A 20,428-nucleotide genomic window follows, 5' to 3' on the forward strand; every position below is an offset into this window, starting at 1 on the left:
ATATCAGGCCTGGGTCAGTTTATCTGGCTATTTTGACAATCATTTTCTGCTTCTCTTGGCATATGCATCACTTACTGTTTTTAAAAAGTTTCTTTCTAATTTTTTCTCAATTACATGGAAATAAATTTTAACATTCATTTTCTTAAAACTTTGAGCTGAATTTTCTCCCTCTCTCCCCTCTATTCTGCTTGAGATGACAAGCAATTTAATAAAGATTATAAATTCGCAGCCATGTAAAACAGTTTCAAGTAAAATTGAAGGACATTTTATTCAAGGGATGGTTAGCAAACATTTATATATAAATCAAATGAATGGATGCCCAATGATTGGAAATACAATATTAATGTGAACTTTTATTGTCATTCAACCTTCATTCGAAGAGTACCAATGAAATTATGGGGGGAGGTTTTGACTTGTATGTGAGTTGAACTGAAGTGAGACAGTTGATTAGCCTTACTCTCTCTTCTGGAGTCATCAAAACCCAGTGGCAAGACAGGAGTCAAGATGACTGGGGAGGACCCAAGACAGTGGCCAAGTACTAGGTCCTCTATAGCTGCCTTTATGGCCATTGGGACAAATTGTTTTGAGTCACTTATTATGCCAGGGGAAGTCTTCAGAAGCTTAGGGCAGATACTTTTTTAACTAAGTGGCAGATTGGAGGGAGGTCTGTTGGTTTCCCTCAACTTGGTTTGGTTATAGCTTCACAGAGTTACAGGTGAGAGTTGGGTGAAAGATGATGCCAGAGCTGGATGAGCAGCCCAGAAAAGGGCTCGCCAAATCCACATACCAGAGGTATGGGGCTTCCCTGAACATACCACACACCTCTTTTTGTAGGCAGAAAGATGTTAAGTGACTTGCTCAGGGTCAAACAATTAATAAGAGTCTGAAGACAAATTTGAATTCTGGTCTTTTTTATTCCAGGCCCAGGACTCTGTCCACTGTTCCATTTAGCTACCTCTAATATTAAGGAAGTTGTGATCTTAAAAACTCAGCAGAGGGGGCAGCTGGGTAGCTCAGTGGATTGAGAGCCAGGCCTAGAGACAGGAGGTCCTAGGTTCAAAGCTGGCCTCAAGACACTTCCCAGCTATGTGACCCTGGGCAAGTCACTTGACCCCTATTGCTTACCCTTACCACTCTTCCACCTATAAGTCAATACACAGAAGTTAAGGGTTTAAAATTTTAAAAAAATTATTAAAAAAAAACACCTCAGCAGAGCTTTTTCAAGAGAAGACCCTGATAGAATAATTTATTTCTTCTTTTTTTGAGAAAGATACTAGCATGTGAAGCAGGGTGGCATACTGAATAGAGAATTGACAGGCTATATAACCTTGGGAAAATCCCTTAATTTCTTAATGCTTTAGGCAACTCTATGAGACTAATTTTCAGAGGAGTACTGACTTGCAATGGCAGAGGGAATTTCCTTAGCTAAGACTTCTTTATACCAATGATACTATGGCTTCATTCTCTATCCCCTTTAGATTAGGAGATCAGGAAAATACCATAGATAGTATTTCCTTAGATTTTTAGCAAAGCATTTGACAAAGTGTCTCATTCTATACTTGTGGATAAAATGGAGATATACAAACTAGGAAATAATACAGTGAAGTAGATAAGGAAGTGGAAAAGCTGGCAGAAAGAGAATTTTCTTTTGGTTCTGTGTTATCATGAAGAGAGGCACCATGGCTTTGGATAGAAAACTGGGCTTTCAGTCAAAAAGACTTAAGCTTTAATGTGCCTTTGGCAATATTGTGTGACAAAGGAAAATAGCAATGTGAATTTCAGTACCCTCAGGCAATTAACTGACTCCACTGTACAAAGCCATTGCTGATCTGCATTGGGAGAGAGAATTTTATCACTGGGAGATCCCCATAGAAATTAAACTACATTTGGATAAAAAAGTTTAAAGTCAGATATCTGTTAAAAAATAAACCTTCAAAAATTAATTTTATGTGGGTGGGCTATCTCAATAAGATTTAGGTATTCAAGTTCACTATTGGCTTAAAATGAATCAACCGTGGCACATACTAGCCAAATCCTAATCATTAAGGACATCAGCAGGAGAGTGCCCAGGCCTAGGATACTTATTCTTGTTCATCCTTTTGTACTCTGCTCAAGACATATTACATTTCAAGTACTGAATTCAATTATAGACATTGCGTTAAAAAGATTGATGAACTAGAGAGAATCCAGGTGAGGGGAAAAAAGAATGGTGAAAGATCTTAAAATTATTTTACATGATGGTTGATTTAATAATAATTAATATAAAGCTTCAGTGTTAAAAAGTTTTAGAAATATTTGATTTTATTCACATGATCAATAAATTTTTTTTTCTATTTTAGAGATAAGGAAATGAAGGCAGAAGTTAAGTGACTTTCTGAGAGGCACATTGTTAGTATTGAATCAGATTTGTCTTCCTGACTCCAAGCCCAGTACTTTATCTACTGTACCACCAACTGATTGAAGAAACTAGAGATGATTACCCAAAACAAGAGAAAACAAAGGGACAGCTGGGTAGCTCAGTGGAGTGAGAGTCAGGCCTAGAGACAGGAGGTCCTAGGTTCAAACCCTGCCTCAGCCACTTCCCAGCTGTGTGACCCTGGGCAAGTCACTTGACCCCCATTGCCCACCCTTACCACTCTTCCACCTGTGAGACAATACACCGAAGTACAAGGGTTTAAAAAAAAAGAGAGAGAAAACAAAGGAGGCAGCTAGGTGGCTTAGTGGATTGAAAGATGGGGGAGACCATTGGCAAGTTACTTAACCCCAATTGCCTAGTCCTTCCTGCTCTTCTGCCTTGAACAAATAAACATTATCAATTCTAATATGGAGGTGAAATTTTTTTTAAAAAGAAAACAAAGAGGGAAAATGGTAATCATCTAATATCTGAAAGCCTTTCAAATGGGAAGAGGCATGTTTTGCTTGACTGAAGAAGGCAGAGCTAGGGAAAATGTGTCATGAGTGTGTAGGGGCAAATTCTGTCCTAATGTCAGGAAAATTTTTTCTATCTTTTCTTTGAAAATAGTTTGAACTGCTTTGAAGGGTAGTGACATCCAATTCACTGAAAACCTTCAAGCAAAGCTACATATCCATTTATTTGGACTTCCAGCCCATTTATTTGGCATCAGGAAACTACTCAATTTCAACTTAATCTATGCTTCTAGAGATAGATTTTTTTCTAAATTAATTTTTTTTCTAGCAACAAAAAAATGTTCCTTCTCTTTTTCTATCTCCTGACATGAGGGGGAAAAAAAGAAAAGCAAAACACTGTTACAAACATGAATAATTAAGCAAAACAAATTTCCACATTGTCTATGTGTGAGGGGAAAATCATTCCATTCTACATTCTGAGTTCTTTGCCTCACTATGAAGAAGTGGGTAGCATTTCTATTATGAGTCCTCTGGAACCATGCTTGGCTATTATGCTGCATTTTTAAGGCCTTCAAAGTTTTTTGTATTGACTGTTGTTATTAAATAAATTGATCTAATTCTGCTTATTTAACTCTGCATCAATTCATACAAGTCTTCATATTTTTTTCTGGAACCACCTTGTTCCACCATTCCCACTCAATTGTTAGGCCCTTAATTTCCAATTCTTTGTCATCTCAAAAAGAGATGTAAATATTTTCTACAATTTTAGCTAGCATTTTATTTGCTTATGATCGACCTCTCCATTAATATACTTTCTTTCTTATTCTCCCTTTTCTTCCCCTCCTGTTTCCCTATGGAATGGAATGTATTTCTGTACCCAGATGTATATGTAAATATTTTTCCTTTCTTTGGAAAGTGAGGTTCAAGTCTAAGCCACTCCTCTCATTCTTTCCTCTTCTCTTTTTAATTCCTTTCTGATTATGTGAGATAATTTGTCCTAACCTTCTTTCCTATACCTCAGTGTCTTCTTTCCCTCTTTCTTTCTATTCTTCTTTTAAGATCATTAATCATCACTTGGCATAAGAGAGGAGCCACTCAGTCCTATAACAGATAGAGTACCAGGAAGACTCATCTTCTGGAGTTCAAATTTGGTCTTAGACACTTACCCCAATGGGGTCCTGAAGAGTTGGACATGACTGAAACAACTCCTCAACAATAATACTACTTCCATTACCACCACTATTACCAAGTCTCCTGTCTAAATAGACTGCTTCCATGACCTTTGATGATGATAAGGTTCAAAAGAGGTACCTATCATTTTCCCATATTAGAATGTAAACAGTTTATCTTTGTTTAGTCCTTTATCATTGCTCATTCATGTTTCATGTTTACATTTTAATGTTTGTCTTTGGTCCTGTGTTTGAACTTCAAAATTTCTCTGCAGTTCTATCATTTTCATTAGAAATGTTAGGAAGTCTTTTTCCTCTGTATGATCATAGTCAGTTTTTTGGGGGTAAATTATTCTTGACTCTAATCCTTTGCTTTCTGATATATCATATTCCAAGCTGTTTCTTTATAGTAGTAGCTGCTAAATCATGTGTGATCCTGACTGAATGCTCAGTACTTTAATTCTTTCTTTATAGATCTTTGTAGTATGTTTCTTTGACCTTAAAGTTCTGAATTTCAACTGTTATGTTCCTGGAAGTTTTCATTTTGGACTTTTTTTTTGGATGTGGCTTATGGACTCATAATTCTGCTTTGTTTCCTGGTTATAAGAGGACTGGGTAGTTTTCTGTTATGGTTTCTTGAAATATATCTCAGTTTTTTTTTTTTTGGTGTTCAGTTAGTCCAGTGATTCTTAAATTATCTCTCCTTTATGAGTTTCCAGGTCAGTTGGTTTTGATACGACACCTTTTACATCCTCACCCCCCTCCAGTTTTCCCAGTATTTTTGACTTTGCTTTAATATTTTTTGTTGTCTTATAGGTCATCAGCTTTCCTTTGGTCCATACTAATTTTCAGGGAATTTGTTGCTTGAACAAGGTTTGTACTTCTTTGATAACCTTTGAATCAATTTTCAATTCTATAACACATTTTTTCTCTCTTTTCCCTTTAATGTTCTCATTTACAAAAATACTGTAATCTTTTAAAAATAGTTCTTGCTTTATCTGTTCTAGGAGTTATAGTTGAATTTGTGTCTAAGCTGTGTTTTTCTTTGAGACTTGCTTATAAATGTTTTTGAGTCCTCTTTTTGAGTTTATGTCCTGTCACAATAACAGTTTTTTATAGTGGGATTCTTTTTTTATTTGCCTATCCTTCTAGCTTTCTTTGTGACTTCAGACTTTATATTAGGCCAAGGTTCTGTGCCCTTCTATAGGAATGTCTGAGTTGAACCTGTTGCTGCTTTTTGGGAGTATTGACTGTTATGTTATTCCAGGATCCCAAGGATGATTTAAGCTAGGGATCTTTAAGCTTCCAGAGTTGCCTGACCCAGGGCAAGGTCTGATTGCTGCCCTGTGGTATGATTTCTGCAAGATCCTAATCTGGATTTGGTTTGAGTAACAGGTTATGGACTCCTTCCTCTTTGGAGTTTCAGTAGATTTCTTTTTTCTTTCTTATTTTTTTTAAACCCTTACCTTCTGTCTTAAATCAATACTGTGTATTGGTTCTGTAAGGAATTTAATTAATAATTTGACTAAAATATATAAGAATTTTAAGATAATACTGTTGTCGCTGATTTTAAAATTAATACAGCTCAAGTCAAAATGACTTTTAGGAGCTTTTATTTACAAAGAGGTGGAGGGAATGAAAGTAGAGAAATGTGAAAGAAGGTAGAGTAAGAAGTCTAGTTTATCACCCTATATGTTGTTCTAATCCCAGGCTCAACCCATGCAGGGCTTGTTATCTGGAGTACTTGGTATTGAATTAAGCAAGGGTTGAACCCACATCGCCTCCTCCAAGAAGGGGAGACCTCTCCAGAACTAATCTCTCCAGAAGCTGGGAAAGGAAGGTCAGCTTTTTGCTCACCAAGAGAAGATCCAAAGGAGAAGATCCAGGAGCAGTCATACCTGAAGCAGTTTAAAAGCCAGAGTCCCATGTCCAAGCTCCTCCACACCCAAGATTCAGGACTAAGACCTCTTGCACAGGAAGTTCATCATCTTTTATAGTCCTTTTTTACTTCACTTCCTGTCCCTTCCTCCACTTTATGGGGACCAATTGCAGTCTTTAAATTTGCTTAGCACTACCCAGAGGGGCAGTGTTTATATGTTCCACCTCTCATCCTATGTGGGTGTAAACTCTTATCAAAGGATTCACAAGTTTCTGACTGATTGAAAGGGTGGAACTCTCTAAGTCACTTGAGAACTCCCCCACCTAATGTCAAGTAGGAGTGTTCAAGCTTTGGTTGATTAATTCAAAAATAGGCAAGGGGAGAGGCAATCTCATCTTCACAGTTCTGACGCAGAAGAGTGGCAAGAGCTAGGCAATGGGGGTCAAGTGACTTGCCCAGGGTCACATGGCTAGGAAGTGTCTGAGGCCAGACTTGAACCCAGGACCTCCCATCTCTGGGCTGGGCTCTCCATCCACTGAGCAACCCAACTGCCCCCTTCAATAGATTTCTGAAAGTCTCAGCCATGGTTAAATAGTTGGAATACTTTGCTGGTTCAGGATGACAGAACTGTAACATTCTCAGAAACTAGAACTGAGACTGTACTCAGCTCCTGGAGTCCAAACCACATAGTTAATGCTCACTTCTCAACTTTCTTTTTGCCTGAAAAGCTATCCTTAGTATCAAGTCCCTTCTTTATTCTGCCATGACTCAGGGTAATGAGGGATAAAAATGCCAGCTGGTGCTTATTCCTCCACCCAATACAGGTTTATACACCTCTGTACTGGATCTAGGACTTCTTGTCCAGGTACGTAGTTTCTCTTTATGCTTAAATTCTCCATATGCAAAGCTCTTGGTCAGACTCTGTCCCCAGTCTCTCTGTCTCTGTCTCTCTGTCTGTCTCTTTCAGTTCTTCTGCTACTCTGTTTGATTTTGTTAACTTCTGAATTGTCTTCTGCTCCTCTTTGATAATTTTATTTTGATGTTTCATTGACACTTCCTTCTTTTCTTCTTTATTTCACTATCACTATTCTCTGCACACTCTCCTATGAACCTTCCTGCCTCAAAAGAAATAAAAGCCAAATCTTGTAACAAATCAAAAAAGATAAGCAAAAGAAATTCACACAAGACACATATCTAAAAATGGTTGTATCATTCTGCTTTTTTGGCCCATCTGACAAGAGTTGGGAAGCTTGATTCATCATTAGCCTTCTGGAGTGATGATTGATGCAAGTATTGTTCAGATATCTTAAGCAATAAGATAAGATATCTTATCTGTTTTCTTTTTCAGTGTTGTGGTCATTCTAGAAATGATTCTCCAGCACTTCTTTCTTTATTTTGGATCAGTTCCTAAAAGTATTTTCAGTTTTCGCTGGATGTTTCTGTCATCATTTGTGCCAACTTGTTATTCTATTATATTAATGACACATTTATCAGTAAAGGAAGTTTCCAGTTGTTTTCTACAATGGAAAATACTATTATAAATATTCTTATATATATTCATCCTTTCCCTCTTTGGTGCTTATTTGTGGACTTGAGTGAAAGGATATGTACAGTTTAATGAATTTTAAGACAGTTCCCAATTACTTTCCAGAATGTTATATGACTTTACATATATAAGTTATGCATCTACTTAAAGCTAATTGAAATATATGTTATAAAGTCTTAGTCTAAATGACTTTCTGCTCTACTATTTTCAGTTTTCTTGACATTTTCTGTTGAGATGAATCCTTATTTCAGTGACTGAAGTTCATGGATTTATCAAACATTGTGCTGCTATATTTGATTGCTTCTGGGTCCTGTGAAGATAGGGTTAACTCTCCCCTTGTCCATTTTTAGCTAAACAAATCAAGAACTTAAAGTACCCCTACTTGACACTAAGTAAGAGAGTTTGCAAGTCATTTACTAGAGTAAGGTCACTGCCTCCCTTGGGCAGTGCTAGGCAAATTCAAAGACTGTGATTAGCTCCTGTAAGTGGGGGAGTGACAGGAAGTGACATGGAGAAAACTGCTTTAAAAGGCCAGCTCAAGGATTCAGTCATTCTCTCTGTGTTGGTGAGGCTGCCTGTAGGAGGAGACTCTTCCTTGGCTTGTGATATTGAGTGGAGTGATTCTTTCCTTCATTCTTCTGTGAGGAGACCCTCTCTGCTCAGTGGGGCTTCAGTGGGACACTTCCTTCAGCATGAGTTCTGGTAAGATTCTTGGCAGTCTTAGCCTTGTGTGCACTGAAGATTCTCAGTGGATTCTTCAGCATCTCCTGGCTCTTGGGATTTTGGCTTCCTAATTAGGACTTTGGATTCTGGCTTTAGGATTCGCTTTTGGATTCGCATTTGTGGTCTGGAGACATTAGGATTAAATTTAAGATATTTGTATGTAGGCAGTACTTTCTGTCACTTTATCTACATTTTTCCACTTTCACTCTTTCCACCTCTTTGTAAATAAAGCTGCTAAAAGTAATTCTGATTTAAGCTGTAATATTTTTAAAATGGTGACCACAATATTACTTTAGAATTCTCGTATTTAGCATAAAACCTAAGTTTAAATTCTTTTTAAAAAAATAATTTATTTTTAGAAGATTTTCCCATGGTTTCATGATTCAAATTCTTACTCTTCCCTCCACCCATCCTATTCCCTTACCCCCCCTCCCCCAGCTGATTCGCATTTCCACTGGTTTTTACACATGTCAACAATCAAGACCTATTTCCATATTGTTGATAGTTACACTAAGGTAGTTGTTTAGAGTCAACATCCCAAGTCATATCTGTAACAACCCAAGTGTTCAAGCAGTTGTTTTCCTTCTGTGTTTCTACTGCCATGGTTTCCCCCCTGAATGAATATAGCATTCTTTTTCATAGGTCTCTCAGAATTGTCCTGAATCATTGCATTGCTGCTAGTACAGGAGTCCATTACATTTGATTTTACCACAGTGTAACAGTCTCTGTATACAATGTTCTCCTGGTTCTGCTCCTTTCACTCTGCATCAATTCTTTGAGATTATTCCAGTTCACATGGAATTCCTCCAGTTCATTATTCCTTTGAGCACAATAGAATTCCATCACTAGCAGATACCACAATTTGTTCAGCCATTCCCAAATTGAAGGGCATACTCTCGTTTTCCAGTTTTTTGCCACTACAAAAAGTTCAGCTATAAATATTTTTGTACTTGTCTTTTTCCTTATGATCTCTTCGGGGTGGTATGGCTGGATCAAAGGGCAGGAAGTCTTTTAAAGCCCTTTGGGACAGCTCCAAATTGCCATCCAGAATGGTTGGATCAATTCACAAATCCACCAGCAATATATCAATATCCCAATTTTGCCACATCCCCTCCAACATTTATTACTTTCCTTTGCTGTCATGTCATTCTGCAAGGTGTGAAGTGGTACCTCAGAGGTGTTTTGATTTGCATTTCTCTAATTATAAGAGATTTAGAATACTTTCTCATGTGCTTATTGATAATTTTGATTTCTTTATCTGAAAATTGCCTATTCATGTCCCTTGCGCATTTATCAATTGGGGAATGGCTTCACTTTTTGTACAATTGAGTTAGCTCCTTATATATTTGAGTAATTAGACCCCTGTCAGAGTTTTTTGTTATAAAGATTTTTTCCCAATTTGTTGATTCCCTTCTAATTTTGGTGGCATTGGTTTTGTTTGTATAAAACCTTTTTAATTTAATGTAATCAAAATTATTTATTTTACATTTTGTATTTTTTCTAACTCTTTCTTTTTCTTAAAATCTTTCCTTTCCCATAGACCTGACAGGTATATTATTCTATGTTGCCCTAATTTACTTATAGTTTCCTTCTTTATATTCAAGTCATCCACCCATTTTGAATTTATCTTGGTGTAGGGTATGAGATGTTGATCTAAATCTAATCTCTCCCATATTGTTTTCCAAATCTCCCAGCAGTTTTTGTCAAATAGTGGATTTTTGTCCCAAAAGTTGGGCTCTTTGGGTTTATCATAGATACTCTTGCTGACATCACTTAACCCAAGTCTATTCCACTGATCCTCCCTTCTGTCTCTTCACCAGTACCATATTGTTTTGATGACCACTACTTTATAGTATAGTTTAAGATCTGGTACTGCTAGGCCACTTTCCTTCATTTTTTTTTTCATTATTTCCCTTGATATTCTTGATCTTTTGTTTTTCCAATTGAATTTTGTTGGAGTTTTTTCTTATTTTGTAAAAAAGTTTGTTGGTAGTTTGATAGGTATGACACTAAATAGGTAAATTAATTTGGGTAGAATGGTCAATTTTATTATGTTAGCTCATCCTACCCATGAGCAATCAGTGTTTTTCCAATTGTTTAGATCTAGTTTTAATTGTTTGGAAAGTGTTTTATAGTTGTGTTCGTATAATTCCTGTATTTGTTTTGGTAGATAGATTCCTAAGAACTATATATTGTCTAGCGTGATGTTAAATGGTATTTCTCTTTCTAACTCTTGCTGTTGAAATGTGTTGGAAATATATAGAAATGCTGATGATTTATGTGCATTTATTTTGTATTCTGCAACTTTGCTAAAGTTGTTGATTTCTTTCTCTATCTTTTTAGTTGATTCTCTAGGATTTTTCAAGTAGACCATCATATCATCTGCAAAGAGTGATAGCTTAGTTTCCTCATTGCCTATTTTAATAACTTTAATTTCTTTTTCTTCTCTAATTGCTACTGCTAGTGTTTCTAGTACAATGTTAAATAATAGAGGTGATAATGAGCATCCTTGTTTCACACCTGATCTTATTGGGAAGGCTTCTAATTTGCCATCATTGCAGATGATGGTTGTTGATGGTTTTAGATATATACTGTTTATTATTTTTTAGAAAAGGCCCTTCTATTCCTATACTTTCTAGTGTTTTCATTAGAAATGGGTGTTGTATTTTGTCAAAGGCTTTTTCAGCATCTATTGAGATAATCATGTTTGTTAGCTTGTTGATATGGTCAATTATGTGATTGGTTTTCCTAATATTGAACTATCCTTGCATTCTTGTTATAAATCCCACCTGATCATAATGGATAACCCTCCTGATCACTTCCTGGAGTCGTTTTAATAGCATTCTATTTAAGATTTTTGCTTAGTAAGGAGATTGGTCTGTAGTTTTCTTTCTCTGTTTTTGATCTACCTGGCTTTGGGATTAGTACCATATTTGTGTCATAAAAGGAATTTGGTAGAACTCCTTCTTTGCTCATTATGTCAAGTAATTTGTATAGTATTGGGAATAGTTTGATAGTTTGAATGTTTGATGGAATTCACTTGTGAATCCATCAGGTCCTGGGGATTTTTTATTAAGGAGTTCTGTGATGGCTTATTCAATTTCTTTTTCTGATATGGGATTATTTAAGTATTCTATTTCTTCTGTTGTTAATCTAGGCAATTTATATTTTTGTAAATATTAATCCATATCACCTAGATTGCCTATATTTATTGCCATATAATTAGGCAAAATAGTTTTTAATGATTGCTTTAATTTCCTCTCCATTAGAGGTGAGATCTCCATTTTCATCTTTGTTACTCTTAATTTGGTTTTCTTTTTTCCTTTTTTTTTATTACATTGACCAGTACTTTGTCAATTTTTTTTGTTTTTTTTTCAAAGTACCAGCTTCTGGTCTTATTTATTTATTCAATAGTTCTTTTACTTTCACTGTTATTAATTTTTCATTTAATTTTTATGGTTTCTAATTTAGTTTTCATCTGGGGATTTTTAATTTGTTTGCTTTCTAGTTTTTTAAGTTGCATGGCCACTTCATTGATCTTTGCCCTCCCTAATTTGTTAATATATGCACTCAAAGGTAAAAATTTCCCCCTGAGTACTGCTTTGGCTCCATCCCACAGATTTTGGTAGGATATCTCATCATTGTCATTCTTTTCTATGAAATTGTTAATTGTTTCTATGATTTGTTCTTTAATTGATTTTGGAGAATCATGTTATTTAGTTTCCAATTAGTTTTTGATTTGCCTATCTGTGTACCCTTACTTCTTCTTATTTTTTTATTGCATTATGATCTGAGAAGGTTGCATTTATTATTTCTGCTCTTTTACATTTGTTTGCCATGTTTCTATGCCCAATACATTGCCAGTCTTTGTGAATGTACCATATGATGCTGAAAAGAAAGTGTATTCCTTTTTGTCCCTATTTATTTTTCTCCACATATTTTTTAACTCTAATTTTTCTAGAATTTAATTTATCTCTCTTACCTCTTATTTATTTTTTTGGTTTGATTTATCTAGATCTGATAGGGGAAAATTCAGGTCTCCCTCTAGTATAGCTTTACTATCTATTTCTTACTTGAGCTCTGCCAGTTTCTCCTTTAGAAATTTAAATGCTATACCATTTGGTGCATACATATTAAGTACTGCTATTTCTTCATTGTCTATATTGCCCTTTATCAGGATGTAATTAACTTCCTTATCTTTCTTAACCAGATATATTTTTACTTTGGCTTTACCAGAAATCATGACTTCAACTCCTGCCTTCTTTTTCTCAGTTGAAGACCAATAGATTTTGCTCCAGCCTTTTATTTTTACTCTATGTATGTCTACCTGCCTCACGTGTGTTTCTTGTAGATAACATATAGTAGGATTTGGGTTTCTAATGCATTCTGCCATTTGCTTCCATTTTATGGGCGAGTTCATTCCATTCACATTCAGAGTTATAATTTTCAACTGTTCTCCCCAACATTTTGTTTCCCTCTCCTTGTTCTGCCCTTTCTTCTTTCACTATTTCCTTCTATACCAGTGTTTTGTTTTTAATCATTCCCTGTAGTCCCCTTCCTTATTGTACTTCCCTTTCTCCCCCCTCCATTCTTATTCCCCTCATTATTCTTTAGGTTCTTTTTAAAACTACCCTACCTCCTTCTCCCTCCTTAGTATTGCTTCCCTCCCCACCAGTCCTTTTATTACACTTCTATTTCTCTGTAGGGCAAGAATCAATTTCTCTGCCCCAATAGATCTGATTTAGGTTAAGTTCAATGCACTTATGAATTAAGTATTTCCTGTCTCCAACCTCTTTATCCTTCCAGTGTTTTTGGTCCTCTCCCCTGCCCCCCCCCCACATGCTTCTTTATGGAATATAAATTTACTCCATTTTGTCTCTTTTCCCATTTCTCTTAATATTATGTTCTTTTTTACCTCTAGCTTTATATATATTTATACATACATAAATATATCTTGACATTTCATCCTATACAGTTTGTCACTATTCCCTCTGAGTATACTTATTCTAGCTACCCTGATGATAATAACAATTTTTTTTAACCCTTAACTTCTGTGTATTGGCTCTTAGGTGGAAGAGTGGTAAGGGTGTGCAATGGAGGTCAAGTGACTTGCCCAGGGTCACACAGCTGGGAAGTGGCTGAGGCCAGATTTGAACCTAGGACCTCCTGTCTCTAGGCCTGACTCTCAATCCACTGAGCTACCCAGCTGCCCCCGATAATAACAAATTTTAAGAGTTACCAACATCATCTTTTCTCATAGGGATACAAATCATTTGAACTTATTGGGTCCCTTAAAGAAAAGGTTATAGTTTCTTGCTTTTTTCCACTCTCTTAATTACTTTTTGATAATTTGCTTGAGTTCTGTGTTAGGGCAGAAAATTCTCTGTTTAAGTCTGTTTTTTTCTTTATGAATGCTTGGAAGTCTTAAATTTTATTAAATGATTATACTTTCCCCCTGCAAGAATATAGTCCGTTTTGTTGGATAGTTGATTCTTGGTTGTAGACCCAGTTTCCTTGCTTTCCAGAATATTATATTCCATGCCTTCTGGTCCTTCAATGTAGATGCATCCAGATCCTATCTGTGGCTCCCTGGTATCTGAATGACTTCTTCTTAGCAGCTTGTAGTATGTTTACCTTATTCTGGTAATTTTTGAATTTAGCTATAATGTTCCTGGGAGTTGTCAGTTGTGGATTAAATGTAGGAGGTAATCTGTGGATTCTTTCAATTTCCAGAGTTTCAGAATGTCTGGGCAGTTTTCTTGGATAATTTCCTGTAGGTGGATATCCAGTTTTTTTCTTTTACTATGATGTTCTGTTAGACCAGGGGTTCCCAAACTTTTTTGGCCTACTGCCCCCTTTCCAGAAAAAATGTTACTTAGCCCCCTGGAAATTAATTTTTTTTAAATTTTAATAGCAATTAATAGGAAAGATAAATGCACCTGTGGCCAACACTGCACCCCCTGGATCGCTGCAGCACCACCAGGGGATGGTGGTGCCCACTTTGGGAATCACTGCATTAGACCAATAATTCTTAAATTGTCTCTCTGAGATCTGTTTTCCAGATCTGAGGTTATACCAATGAGGTGTTTCATATTTTCCTCAATTCTTTCATTCTTTTGATTTTGTTTTATATATTCTTGCTGCCTTGTGAAGTCATTTGCTTCTAGTTGTTGGATTCTGAATTTTAAAGAGTGAATTTCATCCTTGACTTTTTGGCCATCCTTCTCCTTCTGGTCTGATTTTCTTTGTAGTTCCTCTTTCACCTCTGTTTCATTTTCAAGCTGGTCAATTTTGGCTTTCAAGATGTTATTTTCTTGTTTTAGTTCATGTATTTTCTTTTTCCAATTGACTTCAGCCTTTCTTGATTGTTTTTTTGAGTTCTTGAGTTAATTGAATTTTGAGATTTTCCAAAGCCTGTGTCTAATTCATTGGAGTTTCTTTGGTTTTGCTTGGAGTTCCTTGTTCTTCTTCTATTTCATTTGCTCTTAGTTCACTTCCTGGAAAGAAGCTTTCAATTGTAATTTCTTTTTTCTTTTTCTGTTGTTTATTCATATTTTTCCTTCTTTTCCTCCTGTGCCTTCTCTGCTCTGCTGGCTCATTAGGTTAAGCAGATGATTTTAATGCTCTTTGATGTAAGATCTTCCCCAGCTGGCAATAGTCATTTGTAACTACTTTCTCTGCTGTCTATGGGGGAGGGGTGTTGGAGTTTCCCTGCCCTCTGCAAACTTCTTAACTGTCTTATTGATGGGATTAAGCCAGGGAGGGATTCATCTGTCTGGCTTCATGTGCCCTGAGACTAAAACCTCAAGAGAAAGTGGGGACAAGATGGAGAGTTTTCACTGCATCTAGGGTGCCCCCTCTGCATTTTTCCTCTAGCTTCTTCCCTGTGTCTGTTCAATGTCCTGAGCCTGGCACCAGCAAGGCTCTTTCTCTGGACTAGTGCCTTTGCCCACCCATAGATTCCAGGAGCCACTGGAGACTATTCACAGCACATGGGAGAGGGGTCCTGGGATTCCCCTTCTTCCTTACCCTCAAACCCAACAGTTCAGGAATTCAGACCTTTTTTTCTTGGCATACCTCTTGAGCTGTCCAGCAGTAGGAGTTCTCAGCTGTCCTGTTGTTAGATTTGGTGTTCTTTCCCCTCACAGTGCTTTGTTTTCTATTTTGGTATGGAAGGGTACAGAAGTCTGAAGTTTTGCTCCATCTAAGCCACAATTTTCCCAGAAATCTATACAGTCCTCTATATTTGATTTAATTTGGCCGAATCTTTGGTAGTGCTGAATTTGCACATTAAATTAGGTAGTATTGTCATTTTTATGATATTAGAATGGTCCAATCAAGAGTATTTTTCAATTGTTTTCATATAATTTGAGTATGTGTTTAGTAGGTAGACTCTCTCTCTCTCTCTCTCTCTCTCTCTCTCTCTCACGCACACACACACACACACACACACACACACACACACACACATATATATATATATAGATCCTGAATGAAAATCACTTTTTATCTCTTCCTGTTTAATTTTGTTGATAATACACTTATTTTAATAGTAAAAAGTCTACTGACTTGTGTATCACCTACTTTGATGAAGTTAATATTTCATTTAATTATTTTAGCTGAATCTTTAAGGCTCTCTGTATGATTATATCATATGTAAAAAGAAAAGAAAGGTTTCTCTATCTGCTCATTTTCTAAATTTCTTTTTCTTTAAAAAAACTCTTATCTTCTGAATTAGAATTGATATGAAATATTGGATCCAAGGCAGAAGATTGGCAAGGAGTAGGCAATTGGAGTTAAGTGACTTGCCCAGGGTCATGCAGATAGGAAGTGTCTGAGGTCAGATTTGAACCCAAGGCCTCACATCTCTAGGTCTGACTAATCATTGAGCCATTTAGCTGCCTCTCAATTTCTTTTTCTTAATGCTATGGTATAGCTAGTCTTCCTAAAACTATACAAAAACTCGTGGTAACTATAATCTTTCCTGCCTCACTTCTAATCATACTAGAGAAGCCTCTATCATTTCTCTACTACAGATTCTAAGAGCATTTTGATGTATTGCTAATAGTTTATTCAATAATGAGTTCAAATCCTAGCTAAAAAATTGGCTCATTTTGTGAATCCAGATAAGCCATTTAACATCTGTCTGTCTCAATTTTTTAATCTAAAAAATGTGGATAAGAATAGCAATTATTGCTTATGATTATTATTAGAACTAAATGAGTCTCTTTCTGAACAAATGCAAATTTGCTTTGCAAAGTTCAGAGCTCTATATCAATGCAAGCTATTGCTGCCATTCTTTTGCATTAATCTCTATTAAAGATCTTTGTCTATACTTTTCTTTCTCTGATCCATGCTTTAGATAGCAGAGTAGTATTTTTTCCTAGAAGTTTGATAGGATCCCCTTTCCTTCCCACCAGTTTTCCCCCTAACAGTTTATGGAATATTGTAATTAAGTATTTTTTTTAAACCCTTGTACTTCGGTGTATTGTCTCATAGGTGGAAGATTGGTAAGGGTGGGCAATGGGGGTCAAGTGACTTGCCCAGGGTCACACAGCTGGGAAGTGTCTGAGGCCGGGTTTGAACCTAGGACCTCCTGTCTCTAGGCCTGACTCTCACTCCATTGAGCTACCCAGCTGCCCCCAATTAAGTATTTTTTTAAGCATTTGAGGAGTTCACATGTAAATCCATTTGGATCTGCATTTTCTTTTTCTTTTCTTTTCTTTTTTAGTTTCCTTATTTATATGTTTATTCCCAATCAAATAAAGTTCTATATAGCAGTAGCTTTTACAATAGGGGTAGAGGCAAGGGAAGAAAGTCCATTGAAGTACTTTTTTTTAAAGGCCATTATCCAGTAGCAAAGAAGAATGAGAATCAGGATAAGTCTATAGAAATATCTGAACAGAATTGATTTACGTATATAAATGAGTTCAATGAGTTTTTCATTAAGATACAAAATTCACTTCAGAATAGAGTAAAAAAATAAGTTCATATAACCTCATTTTCCATAACAGGACCAAGTAAGTATTCTACAGTGGTGCTTTTCTGTTAACTGTCTGGTTATTTTGTAGGCTGGCATCACAGGAAACACAGTCTCTTGAAGTTACAATCAAGGGGCTCCATAATCATCTGGCATTCTTTCTATGTTATACCTGTGGTTGGAAATGTACATTATGGGAACTCCAGAGATCTTCCGGATTCTTCGCTTAAGGTCTTGATCAACTGTAGCCACAATATAACATTTATGCTGAGTGACTCTCTGGATTAAGGAATCATCTGCATATGTTCCTTTGTGTGAGCATGGCAAACATTCAAATCGTGGGTCCTTGGCAATCCTCAGGGCTACTCGGTATTTTTGCACCAGTTTTTCAATTTCAGCCATTACACAGTCAGTTATGCAAGGAATGCATTTGGCATACAGACAATCCATCATTGACTGTATTAAGTCCAGCTTGGCTTTGATGGAGAAGTTGATAAAGTTGGAATCAACTAGGATGTAGTAAGGGGGTCCCAACTGTGTTTCATATCAGAAGAATAAGCAGAATGGGTGCTGGGGGACTTCTCTTTCTTTTGAGAGCACTGGGATCTTTCTTCTCTTTCTTTTTTGGTTTCAATGGATCTTTTTCTTTTAATCTTTCACCTCGTAAACTAAGCATTCACTTCATGGTTGCATATTTCCTTGCTTTCTTTTGTTTCCCCATCTTAAAAGATTCCTTCCCACTCTGAAGGTCTGAAGAGCAGCGCCTGGATCTGCACTTTCTTCCCCTCACCCGTGGGGTACCCCTTTATGGCTTATCATATTTCTTTTTCTGATATTAGGTTATCTGAACTTTGTATTTCTTGTTCTGCACATTTGTAAATATTCGCCTATTTTTGTTATCAATTCTTATGTTATAAAAGAGCAAAATAGTTTCTAATAATTTTCTTTATTCATATAAAATGGTTGAAGCTTCTGTTTTTAAGAATAATAATTATAATGCTGTTGCTACCAATACCTAGCATTTGTATAGCTCTTTAAGACTTAGAAAGCACTTTACACATATTATCTCATTTTATCCTTACAATAGCTCTGATGTAACTGAAGTAGAGTTTAACTAACTTGCTAGGGACATGCAGCTAATAAGTGTCTGAGGCTGAATTGAAGTGCAAGTCTTCTTGACTCCAGGTTTATCCATTGTGCCACCTCAATACTTCACTTTTTCATTATTAATATTGAAAATTTGCTTTTTCCTCTGTTTTTAAAATCCAAGTACTTTACAGTCTGTATTTCATTAGTATAACACATCCCTCCCTCTCCCCCGCCCCCATTCTAGTTCTCTTTGCCAATTCAAAAGTTTACTATTGTTGCTTTTGGCTTTCAGTTTTGTTTTCTTCGAGTTTCATAGTTTTTATTTAGTTCAGCCTTTTTGATTTGTCTATTTTATAGGTATTTTTCCAAGCTTAATTTATTTATCTACTCATTTTTTGTTGGTGAAAATGTTTAGAAATAAAAATTCCCCCCCCTCTGAAAAGTTTCAGTTTTATGAAAACTTTGTGTATGTTTTCTTATTGCTATTTTCTTTGATGACATTCTCTGATGTTTCTAAGTTTCTTTGAAAAGTTCTTCCACCAATTCTTTAGGATTAAATTATTTATTTTCCATTTATATTTTATATAATTTGCTTAAGTCAGTCAGTTAATAAATGTTTATTAAAAACATACTTTGAACCAATCACTGAGTGAAATGCTGTGGATATAAAAAGTAATAAAACACAGTCCTTCCCCTTTGGGAACTAATAATTTAATGACAAACTATATAAACAAACAAGCTATATACAGGGTAATTACAAAGTAATTAAAAAAGGAAAGACACTCGAATTGAGAGTGGTTGGGAAAGAAAATGGGTTTTTAATTGAGACCTAAAGGAATCTGAGATAGTAGTTGGAAGAGAGAGAGAGAGAAAGAGAGAGAGAGAGAGAGAGAGAGAGAGAGAGAGAGAGAGAGAGAGAGACAGAGAGAGACAGACAGAGAGAGAGACAGAGAGAGAGAGAGCGAGAGAGCACTTTTTAGGCATGGCAGACAGGCAAAGAAAATGCATAGATTGAAGAGAAAAACTGGCTTATTCATGGAATAGCAAGGAGGCTGATGCTACTTATTTTAGAGTATATGACAGAGAGCAAAATGTAAGAAGAGTGAAAAGGGAGGAGGGGATAGGTTATGAAGGGCTTTGAATGCCAAACAGCGTGTTTTGTACTTGATCCTGGATGCAATAGATATTTGAAAATGTCTTTTACTGAAATATGTATGTATTATATGTGTGCCTATACAGAAAACTAATAATATTTTCAACAAAAAGTGGTATACAGTGTAAATATGAAGTAATTAAGAGAGGGAAGGAACTAGAATTACAAGCAGTTGGGAAAAGCTTCCAGCAGAAGATATGTGAAGATGCATATACATATACATTTGTGTGTATATACATACATACAAACATCTAGGATTCAAGTCAGCAAGGTATATATTTAATATTTTTTTGTTTAGGTAGTTTTATGTACAAGCATATGATCAATTCTTAAGGGGTCATAAATCATTGAGAGATATGGATATTCCTTTCTATTCTGATTCAGTAAGAGAGAGCGACTATATCTGTTTTCTAAAAATCTCTTCAAGTCTATGGTTCCTATAATCTTTATCATTTTTAAAAACTTTCCTAGGACTGAAAGTGGGTACATATATAGAATTGTTTCCTAATTCTTCCTATTTTTCAATTCAATTTTCCTACAAGGTCTTAGATGTGATATAATTCATTGCATATATACTAAGTATTGATATTGCCTAATCTTCTTCATCACCTTTAATTAGAACATAGTTCCCTTGAATGTAGATTTTAACTACATCCATTTTTGCTTTTGCCTTTTCTGATAAGCTTAATAAATTCTTCCCTCTGTCATCATTTTCTCTCTCCATTAATATTTACATTTCAAGAGACTTCCGGTTAAGATGGCGGCAGAGTAAGGAGCAGCTGCTCGATCTCTCCTGACCGAACCACACAGGACCCTTCAAGGGGAAATAAAAACGAGTCCAGAGGAACGAAGGAACCCCACAACAGGGCGCAGCATTGAAGGTACACAGAATTGGGGCATTTCCACACTTTAAAGGGGTGAAACCGCTCACACTAAAACACGAGAGGAAGAAGCCCCTCCCCCACCCCCCACACCGCACAAGCGGGTAAACAGGACTGGGGCAACCAGATAATCACTGGCA

The 20,428-nt window shown here is 36.1% G+C and overlaps 1 pseudogene; it reads right to left on the reverse strand.

Annotated features, from left to right (window-relative positions):
* Window positions 1-17,248: 17,248 nt before the first annotated feature.
* LOC123250991 lies at window positions 17,249-17,886 on the reverse strand (annotated as a pseudogene).
* Between the last annotated feature and the right edge of the window lie 2,542 nt (window positions 17,887-20,428).

This window comes from Gracilinanus agilis, chromosome 6 (assembly GCF_016433145.1).
Source record: "Gracilinanus agilis isolate LMUSP501 chromosome 6, AgileGrace, whole genome shotgun sequence".
Classification (NCBI taxonomy): Eukaryota; Metazoa; Chordata; class Mammalia; order Didelphimorphia; family Didelphidae; genus Gracilinanus; species Gracilinanus agilis.